The 14,095-nt window shown below is 38.1% G+C and overlaps 1 pseudogene; it reads right to left on the bottom strand.

The window, feature by feature from the left end:
* LOC134444114 (protein NLRC5-like) overlaps positions 1 to 14,095 on the bottom strand; it is a 116,034-nt pseudogene that overhangs the window by 38,408 nt on the left and 63,531 nt on the right.

Genomic DNA, 14,095 nt, shown 5'->3' on the forward strand with positions numbered 1-14,095 from the left:
ACCATTGCTCTCAATGCGACACCACACAGGATGCCCAGAACCAGAATATGAACTTGTTATATTTCCAAGTAGCAGAATTTCAATGGGCCCCAACCTGGCCACCACATGGTCAAAACTGTCCTGATGTAGAGGAACCAACTTGGATTGCTTTCCTTTCAGCTTTCCTCTCTTAAACTAGCTGTGCTGACTTGCTAACAGCATCTCCACTCCATGTTGCTTTTATCATCTACCGTTTCTCCTGTTAGCATAATATAAGTTAAGTTCTTCTGTTAGCTTGGCTATGTTACGAAGTGGACTCGAGTCGTCAGCTAGGGGAGGGGAGAAATACATCTAAATAAGTGGGCGATTCTGTGTGCGTGTGTAGAGCTCTATCTGTGTATGTTTTACTGGTGGGCTGTCACCAATGTGTTGTCATGGTTGTCTTGGATGTTGTGTTTCCATTCATGCACCGTCTCCATCTTTTCCCATGTTTATGGTAGCCGGGACCGTCTTCCATAACCAGCATTGCATATTGTGCCGTTATTTGATGATGCCAAAGGACGCAAAACTACTTTGCAATGGCACCTTGTGTATGTGGGGTAGTGGAAGGTTGAAATCATTATGAAGGCATATCCTGTTGATTGTGCTATCTATCTTTTAAGTCCTTAGTGTTATTTTTTATGAAGTTTAAAGTAAACTGGGGTGCTTAAGATCAGCAGGGTTGTCTCCCTTGTCTGTGTAGCCTGATGTCAGCAGGCACCATGCGCTCGCAAGCACACACGCACATACTGCTACTGTCTCCAGTCCCCTGCCCCTGTCTCAACCGGTCTCTAGACACATTCCGAAAGCCTTTCTTTGCGTTTGTCCTGTTTTTTTTGGGACAGATAACTTAAATACTCTATGATGTAAATGTGCACATCGTTGCAGCATTCACTATGCTATTGCAATTGCAAAGAATATAGCCCCCCCTTTCACCGGTAATGGCAAGATAAATTATCCTAAATAAAATTAGGACAACCTCCGAGGGGCCCGTGCTGGATACTCGCACCGGGGCCCGTGACCGAGTTGTTACGCCACTGTTCAGATCGTATACAAATTATTGATATAAAATATAAACAATATTTCATAAATAATTTACTCCTAAAAATGGCCCCTTTTGGTGTTATTATGTGAACAAAACATTATATGAAGCATATAAGGAAAGTAATTGTATCATACCCATTATCTGTAAATGCTGTGTAAAATTTGTACTTTGTTCATACTAGTTTCAACTAATAATTCTATATGAGAAAAGGGCCTACTTTCAGGATTAAATTGACCAAAAAATGAACATCTGTTTTTGCTGTCCTATACAAATCTTGAAAAAAACAACTTGTGTATGATTTTTCAATACAATACAATTTACAATATCCTTTCCATATGGGAGACAACTACTTGAAGGCTGGTGCAAGTCTGCTCCAGTCTGTGTGATGTGTAGTCACCCTTGTGTTTCCACACAAAACGTTATTAACAATATCTGCATGTTTCATGATTCTCATTCAGCAATTGACTTCTTTATTCAGCAATATTGCCACAGAATGTACTGTCCAACAGAATAATTACACAGTCATCTTGCTACGTATATGTAACATACTGTATTACTTACAGAAGTTCTTGTAGTTTACAGTCTTGATGACTGAGTAGATCAGTCATGGATTTCACTTCATCGTCTCCTAGATATGTTTTAATTTTCAGCATAGATGTTGTCCATGATGGCATCCATGATGGTGTCTCTATTTGAACATAGTCCAGGTCCAGCTCTCTCAGGTGTGAGGGGTTTGATGACAGGGCCCGGACAATAGTATTAAAGTCATCTTTCTTTATTTTAGTGTTACTGAGCCTGAAGTGAGACAAAGGCACATTAGATGGTTGCTGGTTGCAGAACACAATCAATGCAAAACAAATACACACGCACACACACACACACACACACACACACACACACACACACACACACACACACACACACACACACACACACACACACACACACACACACACAAACATACACGCACACACACACACACACACACAGACTATTGTATTCAATAATTTTGAGATATGTCAACAGCAAGATTCATCAGTGATCATACAGAACTCTCTAAGACAGTGTTTCCCAACTTTTTTTGTGCCAAGGCACACTTTTTCCCATGGAAAAATCTTGCGGCACACCACCAACCAAAAATGATGAAATAATGAAAACAAATTATTCTCTGATAAGAATGACTATATTGTTAATATAGGCGGCTACAAAGTGTCTTGAATAGCAATCAAATAAACACAAAACTGTATTTTTTTAGTCATATTTTATATTTCCTCTTTCAAATAAAAAGTGCACTTAATGTTCACTTCTTAACCCTATCCAGACCAGGCTTTTCTGGCATTCCTGGGACCGGGGGGGGCGGGCTCTTTTGACACCCCCCCCCCTCATAACTTAGGAATCGAATGGCGTATGACCACCAAACTTGGAGGGGATGATCTTCAGCCAAAGAACTATGAATGACATCAGTTTGGTGTCATTATTGGATATTATGACATCATTATGATGTCATTTCCTGATTTTATTGCCCAAAATGTCACCTTAATGTATTTTCCATCTAACTTGGGTAATGCACATCAATTTTGGTTATTATGTGCATCAGACCACTTCAAATGTTCATAAGGGTGTCTGATGCTAATGAAAATTTAAAAAAAATATGGAAAGTGATGATGATGAGACTTAGATCAGTGATTTTTGGTCAGGCGTACCTGTCAGAAAACCGTTGCCATGGCAACAACAAAAATGATAAACCTAATCTTTTGGCATCACATTGTAGCCAACTTCATTTTAGGAAAAGTCACAAAGTTTCGTAGTCATAGCTTTAGTCATTCAGGAGTTATACGACATCAAAGTTGGTGCGGGCACTTTTAGCCCCCCCCCCCCGGTCTGAATAGGGTTAAAGAAGCTATAAACTTCAAAGTAGGCCTACAATTTACAAATTGTTATTCTGTCCAAAAGCATTCTATTAGCAGCAATACAGATAATAATGCTTATTCTGACAGTAGCAACATTTGGGAAATATTTCACTGAAGATGCATACAAATATCAATCTCTGTATATTTTACTCACTTAATCTTAATGTGAAACCTATGCGTCTTTCACCTTTGGCTAAGGCCCGCCCTAAAATGCTGTTTGACCACAATCACAGCGCTGCAAAAGGACGAGGTCGGTCAGAAGAAGTCGGACAGTTTGACAGCGCTCCATGAGCTCAAAGCGGAAATCTCATGTTTTCAAATGCAAGATATTATGGTCAATCATGCCACCACCTCACTCGTTTAACTTTTCAGTAAGTTTGTAAGTAAAACACAAATCTGTTTCAGGGTAGGATTTTGGTTTTCTGACCTAATTAATGAAGAAACAGCGCTAGCAAAGTTAACTATCAGTCACGCCAGGAGGATTGTTTTAGCAGCTGATGGACGTTTTTTGTTGGGGCTACTGAATATACATCAATGCAATTCGCCTGCTGCCACCTAGTGATAAGGAATTATTTCATGCTTAGGACGCCAGTCAACAGCAGACACTAGGCTACTAGAAAATGACATAGGCATTATTTGCTGATAATAACGATGAATTCACACACAAAAAAAATCCCCAAGAATTTTCCACAGCACACCTGACGATCTCTCACGGCACACTAGTGTGCCGCGGCACAGTGGTTGGGAAACACTGCTCTATGCAGCAGATCATCCAGGTCACATCATGCAAACAGGTCGTCTAGAACTAGCCTGGTTTTACCACATTAATCACTTCTCCCGTCCCACCTGTGTCACCTTTCTGGTCTACACTCAGATAACTTTGGCTAAGTTAATATGATAAAGCAACCCAATCTGTCTGTGAATATAACAAAGTGCTAATAATGTAAATCATCATACACTGGTAATTGTGTTGATTTATAAATTATAAATGGCCATTGAATTGTCCTACACCACTTGTACATCATAAATCTGGGAAAAAAAACCCATCAAATCACTGACTTCAGCCTCTTGAATCTGCAGTGACAATCCTCCAGTAGAGCACTGATTTGCTTCATTCTTGAGTCGTCCAGTTTAAATTTCTTCTCACTGAGGTCCAGCTCTGTCAAGAGTAAGGGGTTTCTACCCAGAACTTGTTTCAGATGCTCATAGGCTTGATCTGCTTCATCACTCTTCAACAACCTACATAGAGGGGTAGAGAAGTGTGCCAGAAGTGTCAGCATTCCAAAACATTTCCCAGAAGGTCAAATAGACAGTACACGTACACCGGTACAAATATTAGTGCAAAATATATGATATATCAATACAATATATTAGGCAGTTCAATAACAAACAAATATTTATGGCCCCTTCATACATTATTGAAACTAAAATATTGTCATTTTCCAAATGTTGTTCACTATATACTCACATCAGTTTGCATTCTGTACATACTCACATCAGTTTGCATTCTGTATGACATGCTGAAGTGAGGAGCTCCACTCCAGAGTCTCCAGGGTCATTTCCTGTCAGGTCCAGCTCCTCCAGGTGTGAGGGGTTCGATTTGAGAGCTGCAGCCAGAGCACCATATCCTTTTCCTGTTACCCCACAGTCTGACAGGCTGTAGAAAGAGAATTACACATTTTGCAAAGAGATCCTATTACCACTAAACAGGAACATGTTCAAATAATATTATATGATCATTATACCACTGCAGTTTGGAATCTCCCATTGTGATGCGCTAAATGGTGTGTTGACTAACTGTCAATAGACGCACACCTATGAAGTAGTCCCACTATTAGGTCACTTTTCTGACCGCATAACTCTAGTGTATCAATGCGCAAAGGCACGTTCATACATGTTGCACAACAAATTTGCAAGCATTACGTGTAATTGACACGTCACATCGCACGTCTGGAAACACCAGCCATGGATAGTGAATGTGGTGCAAATCATAGTACAAAGGCCTAATCAAATTTGAAACATGTTTAGTTCTCCCTGCTGACCATCACTCTGTCAACTTTGTGCGAGAGAGAGAGAGAGAGAGTGTGAGAGAGAGAGAGAGAGAGAGAGAGAGAGAGAGAGATTTCCTGTTGATTTTTCCCCGTTTATTAAAAAAAATAAATTCACCCACTTCACGTTTGCGTTTCTTCCCCACATGAGGAGAGTAGTTTTCTGTGGTGTAGCGTTTATCAGTTGGGAGAGTAGCCTAATTTATATGAAAAGTAAGGGATGTTTTCGGACCAATAACTAAGGGAACACAGTGGAAAATAAATCAAAGGGTTTCCCATGGGAGGAGAGCAGATTGATGAGGTGCCTGTTTGGATGAAGTTAATGGCGAGGCATTTAGAATTTCGGCAAGATGCGCAGGGTGTGCTTATAACAGGAAAAATAATGCACACAGAGGTGTAACGGCATCACCACCTAAGTGTGCATTATTTATAGGCACACCGTTTCGTCAATTCTCCCTTACTTATATCATGTATTGCACTGTCAAAATCAGAGTATCCTGACAACTCTTAAGTTTAAGATTCTAATTGTTCAACCACTACGGTAATTGTACAGAAGTGTTATCTAACTACGCACTGTAATGGTCATGGTTATTACATGCTGTCTAATCTGATCATCTCCATTCTCTTTCCCCTCAGGATATTGTTTCTGTGTGTAGCCTTTGGGTATTGTAAAATAATTATATCTATTCAAGCACCATCAAATTATTGTGATCACAAACACACTGCTCTCAAACATATAGATCGATAAAATATTCTGTTAATGGAAATGGTGTTTATTAATGTTGTGATTTATCCAATTAATGAAGAAATCAAGTCTACTGTAGGGAGGTAATTACATTCCACCTTCTTTCTACAACAAGACCCTGACAGCTTCAGTCATGGTGACCCTGGTGTTGAGTTTCAGAAAGATTTTAAGTTCCCTACATTACCACTATTTACCAGCTGCACCAGAGAGTGGAGTATCTCTTTAGCAAAGTGATCCTACCATACGTTCTCCTATTATTGATGAAGGCTACAAAGGACGCATTATACAAACACTTATCAAAACAAATCACATCACTAACTTGATTTTCTTGAATCTGCAGTGTGAATCTTTCAGTAAAGCACAGATATGCTCCACCCCAGAGTCTCCCAATTCCGGTTTCAAGTTAAAGTTCAACTCTGTCAGGAATAAGGGGTTTTCATGTAATAGTTCAGTCAGATATGCGCAGGCGTCTTCTGCTGCTTGACTGTTCAAAAACCTGCAGACAGAGGGAGACAATAATATTTATGTCAAGCACATTCCTTAACATTTTACAGGAGGGCAGATGGACATGTAGGACAGGTAATACTATCACACAGCAGTGTCAAACCTTTGTATACATTTATTTCTGGCGTTTTAAACAAAACAAAGCAATTTCATTTTATATTTGCTTAACAAACCCGACTCACCTCAGTTTGAATGTATTATTAACTGCTGAGGTAACATTCTTCACTCCAGAGTCTCCAGGGTCATTTCCTCTCAGGTCCAGCTCCTCCAGGTGTGAAGGGTTTGATTTGAGAGCTGCAGCCAGAGCAGCATATCCTGTCCCAGTTATACCACAGTGTGACAACCTGGGGTGGGGGGGTCATTGTTGTCATGATTTTTCATCTATGTACTGTAATCATTAGTACTGAATTGCAAAATGCCAATGACAATATCTTGCAAAAGAGACATTATGAACTAGTTGCTTCAATCCAGAGGATTTAATGACCACCAGGGTCACATGCTATATGAAACAAATATCTCAAATAAGAAATTACTAACTTGAGTGTCTTGAATCTGCAGTATGACTCCTCCAGTAGAGCACAGACCTGCTTTACTCCTTCATTCCCAGGTATCTTCCTGCTCAGGTCCAACTCTGTCAGTTGTAAAGGGTTTCTACCCAGGACATCAGTCAGATAGCCAAATGCCATGTCTGCTGCCTCAGTCTTTAACAACCTAAACAGAAATGTTGTAAAATGATGATGTATTCTGCATGTACAAGGTCCTTTCAATATAGGTCCTTTCCAACATACTGTGTTTCACAGAAGGATGATACAAACTCTGACACAAAATAGCATCTTATACAAACCAAACCACCATGAACCATTGCCCAAATTATACTGCCCATATGTGTTTTTCAATTAAAAAAACATACTTGCAGCTTGTGGCCATTTTAATCCATCTTAACTCTCTAACCTCAGTTTGCACGTCTTATTTTTCAGTGCTGAAATGAGTAGCTCCACTTCAGATTCTCTGGGATCATTTCCTCTTAGGTTTAGTTCCATCAGTGTTGAAGGGTTTGATTCCAGGGCTTTGGCCAAATCAGCAAATCCTTCTCCAGTTATGCCACAGTCTGACAGACTACAGAGAGAAGAGTGCATTGTTTATTTTTTTACTCAATTAATATAATTACTAGAAGTAAATCTTTACTTGTGGAAAGCCAACTGGTCCACTTCAAAAAGGATTAGGCCAAGAAAGACTGGAGCACTCAGATACTTTTAAGTTATTTTATTGTGGTCCAAGCATAATGAATGACGTTTCAATCACTGACCAGAAAATAAAGACATTATTCCCTCCATCTTATACTAACATTGGTTAGTAGTGAGGGGTGGGATAAAAGCAATTAGCAGGTAAGGGGAATCTTGAAATTCAGTCAGATCAGTGATGTCAGTATGGCTTGACTCTGAAGAAGGCACGCACTACGTCGAAACGTCAGTCATTATGTTTTTCACCACAATAAAATATCTAAAAGTATCCGAGTACTCCAGTCATCCCTGGCCTAGTCTTTCTGAAGTGGAGCAGTTTGCTTTACATTGTCTACCATCCTGGACTGCAGCACCAAGAAGGTTGGAGCCCAAGTGACTTCCCTTTCCTAAATCTTTGCTTTATTTTGATGTTTTTAAATACTTTATTGTGTGAAACAATGTATTCATTTAGCTATTTCTGTTGTTACATCTCACAGATATCATACACATTTTCCCCTTTTTATATTTCTGACCCTGTGTGTGGAAACATAATAATAATAAAAAGAAACACATGCATGTAGCCTATGTCTCACCCTATGTGTAGAAAATAATAACAGTAATTTAAAAAAGCACAATAACAGAAAAAAACACAAGAACTTTAAGTCACTGTCAACCAAAGAAATGATACAAGAGAATGATTCATAGTATTCTGCAATATACAGTATCTTGGTTCCAACCATATTTTCCAAGTTGTTATTGTACTTGTATATATTTATGCCTCAAGCAGCATGTACTACATGTACACTTCTTTACCACACTTCTGTTCCTAAAGATAAGTTAAATAATAAATGAATAAATAAACAAATAGTGAAAGTTATTGATTAAATAAATACATAGTTTAAAAAGAAGGATGATTCAATAATACAAAAAATACACATGAAGAAAACCCCTTGCTGTTGGTTTCCATACCTATTCTTATATTGACTTTGTTAACCCCCCCCCCCCCCCCCCCCCCCCCCCCCCCCCCCCCATGCACACCCACACTTACCCGCACACTTCATCACCCCATTCCCCAATGGCTTCACTCAACTTTCCCAAATACATCATGTTTATTTAACAGGCAAAGTTCAATCTTTGCTTACTCTAGTGTCTGTAGTTTGCAGTTTTCATTACTGAGGAGATGAGAGATCTCCTTCACTGCAGAGTTACATAGTTCATTTCCACTTAGCTTCAGATGAATTAGGTGTGAGGGGTTGGATGTCAGAGCTCTAGTTAAAGCAACACAGGCTTCTCCTGTCACTTTGCTCTTAATAAACCTGTAGGGAAACATCAAGTGAGATATTTTAGCTTTTCTATTAACACATTGAGTACCAAGCATGTAAAAGTACGCACCTATTTGCCGCTCATGCGTTGCATACCACATGATAAAGATACATTTTTGTGTTTAAAGATTACATTTTGAATCTACACCCATCAATGCATAATACACTCACTGGCCACTTCATTAGGAACACAGCTCTAGTGCTGGGTCGGACCCCCCTTTTGCTTTCAGAACTGCCTGCAACAATACTCCGGTAGGCTGTGGCATTCCAACAAAGATAAATTGGTACTAACTGGTCCAAATTGTGCTAAGAAATATCCACATGCCATTATACCTCCAGCCAATGTTGATATAAGTCAGGGCTGACCCATGTTTTTTGACGTCAAAGTCTGACCATTCCACCTGAGTGTTGCAGTAGATATCCAGACTCAAAAGACCAGGCAACATTTTTCTGATCTTCTAGTGTCGTTTATGGTGATCCTGGACAAATTGTTGCCTCGTTTTCCTGTTCTTAGCTGATAGGAGTTGCACCAAATGTGTTTTTCTACTTCTGCTTTGCCTCAAGATTTGATGTGCTGTGTAATCAGAGATGATTCTATTGTGCATGTCTTGGTTGTAATGAGTGGTTATTTGACTCAATGTTGCCTTTGTATCAGCTCAAACCAGTCTGGCCATTCTCCTCTGAACTCTGTCATCAACAAGGCATTTTTGCCAACAGAATCGCTGCTCACCGTATTTTTGTTCTTTTCCGGACCATTCTTTGTAAACCCCGAAAGATGATTGTGTGTGAATATCCAAGTAGATCAGTCTTTCCTGAAATACTCAAATCAAGCCCTTTCGGTACCAACAGCCATGCCATGTTCAAAGTAATTTAAATAGCCTTTCTGCTATTGCATGGAATGCCTTGAATGCATTGTGTTGCCACTTGCCACCATTTGATTAGCTGATCAGAAATGTACCTCAAGGAACAGTTGTAACTGGTGTTCCTAATAAAGTGGCCGGTGAGTGGGTATAGGCTGTGCGATTTTGGGATGCCTATGATGAATACAAGTGACACAAATTGTAGTCAAAAGCTTGTGTCATGATTTGGACATCTGATTTTACTCACAACACTGATGTCTTGGCGCCAACCCAAGAACCTACACCAACCCGTAACCTGCATTGACCTTGCGTAATGATCACCCTGTATTGACTATTAATGTTTTAACCCTTTAATGCATAAACCATTGGACTCACACTAATGCATAACATGGGTCTAAATAGACCCGCATTCATTTCCAATGTATTTCTGAGCATTAATCATGTATTCTCTCACACAACTTCTAAAACCAATACATTTTATCCCATAATTCTTCTAAAAGTAATTACATAGGTGGTCCTTAATTCAAAAAAGTATTTTTTTTTAAATGTTCTTATATTTTTATTTTACAAATAAACATGAATTTGGAATTAAATCACTAATTTCTAGACGTGGACCGAAAATGGCCCGCATTCATTTCTAATGGAAGTCTAAATCTTTCACTATAATAACTTCCAAAATTAATGTATTTTAATAGCTAAAGGAGTCAAAGTTGTGATTTAGGCTGTTTTTAATGCACAAAATGGGTGTTATTTTTTGTATCTTATATAAATAAACACACAAATAATTTCCCCCATTATTGCAGACATAGCCTAAGTCTGAAGTGTTTCACGTTAGAAACTAAAATATATTTAAAAGGATTCCAGTCAGGAACAAATACTGTTTTTGACCACTGTTGACCACTGCTGACCTATTGGATTTAAGCATTCCAAGTCATGCATATTTGTGTAATAAGAGACAGTGTGATCGGAGGAGCCCAATAGCCTATATCAGGGCATAATTAATGTGCATAATTATTAGGCAACTTTGCTTTCCTATGGGAAAATATGCCACAAAAGACATCTAACAAACTCCAAAAATACTATAAACAATTTTGATGTCTTCCAGAGGGGTGTGGCTGTCTTGAAATATTGGTCACATCCGTCTAAAGTACTGTTACAAAGCCATCAGTGTCACATGACATGAGCTCACAAAGTCACTACCAGATTTTGAAGAATACAAAACTATTACCTGCAGTGCTGTTATATTCCAGAACTGAAACCTACATTGAGTGTCCACAAGAACATTGTATTCAGCACTCAGAGACATGGCCAAGGTAAAACAGGCTGAAACCTGAAGACCACTCAACAAGAAACTTAAGTCAAGACTGGGTCAAGAAATGTCTTTAGACAGTTTTTTTTCAATGGTTTTATGAACTAGTGAAGGTGACTGTTAATGGACCAGGTAGATGAGTCTATGGCTAGATCAGCAATGTGCACACTTACATGAGTTCCTGAGTTCCACTCAAATGCCAGCAAAGTACAGCATAAATACCATGGTCTTCAAAAGATGCAAATGCCTTCCTCTCAATGATCCAGCCATGGGCTCATCCACCCTGTCTGTCAAGAGTCACTTTCCCAAGGCCTAACTTTGAAAACTCTGTCCCCATTTTTGACCCAGTCTTGACTTAATTATCTTGTCTAGTGTCATCCCTTCTTACCTTGGCCATATCTATGAGTGCTCAATGCCCTGTTCTTCTGGACACTTGGTGTAGGTTTCTGTTGTGTTGTGTTGGCAGTGACATTTCTTACGAGACTGATGACTTTGTAATGATGCATTTCATAATTCTGTGGTAAAGTGACCCAACGTCTTGCCAATTTCACGACAGCCACATCCCTCTAGAAGACTTCAAAATTGTTAATCGACTTTTCAGAGTTTTTTAGATCTATTTTGTGGCCCATTTTCCAAGAAGACAACAAAGTTGCCTAATAATTATGCACACCTGATATAAGGTGTTGGGCACCTTCGACCACAGCCCCATATTTTTATACAAATATGCATGGCCTGGAATGCTTAAATCCGATAGATTTTCAAGTTCATATAGATTCCTGTTGGAAAATAAGCATAAAAAAGACAATATGGTCAAAAAAACATGTTTGCCTAATAATTCTGTATATAAAAAATGAATGCGCATCATTTTTGACCGATGTGTGTAAATATCATATAATTGTATAAAAAGATGTCTATTTCAAAGAATAACCATAAAGTATTTGAATTAAGTATTAATGTTGGGAGTTAATACTCCATAAATGACAAAAAGTTGAATTTTTAGTAAAAGAATCAAAATCCTTTCTCAAATTGGCTAAGAGACATTACGCTTGTGATGAAATTACATAGGAAATGAATGCGGGTCTATTTAGACCCATGTGTCTAAATATCATATAGTTATATAAAATGACTTCTATATCAAAGAATAACCATCAAGTATTTAAAATAAGTATTTATGTTGGGAGTTAATACTCCATAAATGATAAAAAGTTGGACTTTTAGTAAAAGAATCAAAATCCTTTTTCAATATGGCTAAGAGACATTAAGCTTGTGATGAAATTACATAGGAAATGAATGCGGGTCTATTTAGACCCATGTGTCTAAATATCATATAGTTATATAAAATGACTTCTATATCAAAGAATAACCATCAAGAATTTAAAATAAGTATTGATGTTGGGAGTTAATACTCCATAAATGATAAAAAGTTGGACTTTTAGTAAAAGAATCAAAATCCTTTTTCAATATGGCTAAGAGACATTAAGCTTGTGATGAAATTACATAGGAAATGAATGCGGGTCTATTTAGACCCATGTTATGCGTTAAAGGGGTAGTAACCAAAAAAGTGTTTTCACGCAAAAAGTTATGATGCATAAAAATAAATTAAGTCATCTAAGGGACAAAAACAAGTCAATTGAGGAATTCATGGAGTGCTGAGTAAGAAAATTGTATCCTTACAAAGATATAGAAATTTTAAACTCAGCCGGGTCTATTTAGACCCATGTTATGCGTTAAAGGGTTAACACAGGAATGGAATTTTATCACAGCCTTCGATCAGAGCTTGAAGTCCAACAATGTATTTTATTCCTAAAATTTTACACAAGATTTAAAGCCACATTTTAAGCCAGTGTTACAATTGTTTCAAATACAGCCCATACCCTTATTTATACTTTTAGATGAAATGAAATGGGTTCAAATCGGAATGTCACAAAACTAATGACCACATTTCCCAGATGCAATTTTATTTACATTCATAGCATTAAGAATGACTTTACACCCTATTGTTTTCAAAAGCAGATAAAACTACAATATATTTGAAATCTATGGATAAGATGCAATTGGCACTAAAATTACTAAAATCACCCGATGACATTTTGTGCAACTGGGCCCTTATTTATTGTGTAAAAGCTGTTTTCTACTCAACCATGACAGTTTTGGAGTTCTCACAAAGATATGGGGTTTGGTGATGTTGGGTGATATCCATTAAATAGCATCCACACAGACACAGAAAAGTAAATACAGGCACCAAATATGTTTTAATGTATTAATTTTGATACGGTAGCACTAATAAAGCGTAGTGAATGTTTTTGGTTTTATACACACTTGCTGTGTGGGAAATCATGTTTCCTGAAGACTGGTCCTCATGATGGCATTGATCCACAATGATGCTGCCATTCATTCATTCAGCTCGCCAGCTTAGACTTGCATATAATGTTGAAGTAACATATTAACATATCTTGTAACTGTATGTATCTCCCCACATGAATAATGTTTCAAGCATATCACCCAATATCTTTGGGAGTGCTTCAAATGATGCAAAACCACCATAGGTGAGTAGAACACAGTGTTTTTAAACTATAAATAATGGCTTGCTTGCAGAAAACATTCTTATCCTTTAAGATGTCTGGGAATGATTCTTCATCTTAACCCATTGACACCTAAGGAACCTGCAAAAAAGGCTGCTGAATGCCTGAGCCCTTTTTAAGAAAAGCTGCCCTCAGACTATAAAAAACGAAATATATCAGCTTCTGAAGCACACAAAAATATGCACTAAGTTGCATTTAAACACTAAGATCCTCATCTTTCAATCGAATGTGTATATTCATCTCAAACAAACAGAGATTTTTTAAAAAGTTGTCTCAAATCTCATGAGCCTGAATGTTGCGTAATGCAACTCCAGGCACCAGGGCCAATGTTGCGCAACGCAACATCAGGCATCAATGGGTTAAAGATGGACTGTGTAATATTTGAAGTACTTTATTTCCACAACTCATGCGACCCATTCACAAATGTTACCTTTATCATGAATACTCACACCACCATCAAATTCTAAGTATTCATTATGACTGGGAAAATTGCACTTTTCATACATGAAATTGGGGATATTCTCCATTCTGA

This window comes from Engraulis encrasicolus, unplaced genomic scaffold (genome assembly GCF_034702125.1).
Source record: "Engraulis encrasicolus isolate BLACKSEA-1 unplaced genomic scaffold, IST_EnEncr_1.0 scaffold_45_np1212, whole genome shotgun sequence".
Lineage (NCBI taxonomy): Eukaryota > Metazoa > Chordata > Actinopteri > Clupeiformes > Engraulidae > Engraulis > Engraulis encrasicolus.